The sequence below is a fragment of the Protobothrops mucrosquamatus genome, unplaced genomic scaffold (genome assembly GCF_001527695.2).
Source record: "Protobothrops mucrosquamatus isolate PMUCROS unplaced genomic scaffold, P.Mucros_1.0 scaffold3702, whole genome shotgun sequence".
In the NCBI taxonomy this organism is placed as follows: Eukaryota; Metazoa; Chordata; class Lepidosauria; order Squamata; family Viperidae; genus Protobothrops; species Protobothrops mucrosquamatus.
Genome location: NW_015389657.1, coordinates 36,535 through 37,086, shown reverse-complemented (window position 1 = coordinate 37,086; position 552 = coordinate 36,535).

Sequence of the window (552 nt, the reverse complement as noted above, 5' to 3'; positions counted from 1 at the left end):
GAGTATAAAGATTTATTGCAAGCGTAGGCTCTCTACAAGAATCTGGCCCACTAGCGGTCAAGGGAAATGAGCGGGGGATAAGACAGGCATTCAAAGAGGGCTGGACTTAGATCTGTTGCGGGCGTGCAGGGACTCCTGACTGATGACGTGTTTGACCCCTCCTCCCTTGGGCTCAGCCTGGTCATCTCCTACACCAGTGATGGCGAATCTTTTAGAGAGCGAGTGCCCAAACTGCAACCCAAAACCCACTTATTTGTCACCGGGTGCCAAGTGGGTGTGGCCCACTGGGTGGGCGTGACTGTGGTGGTCATGGCAGAGTGGGTGGGTGTGGTCAAGATGGGACCTTCATTTCATTTCATTTTCATTTCATTTTATTAAATTTATACCCCGCCCTTCTCCCGTAGGACTCAGGGCGGCTTACAGCCAGTTAAAACAATTTAATACAATACAATAGAAATTTTAAAAAATCATTAAAAATAAATATATAATCGGCCGCTTCTACTAAAATTTGGCTAAAACCAATTTAAAATACCCCTAGGCCAGTCCTGCCCG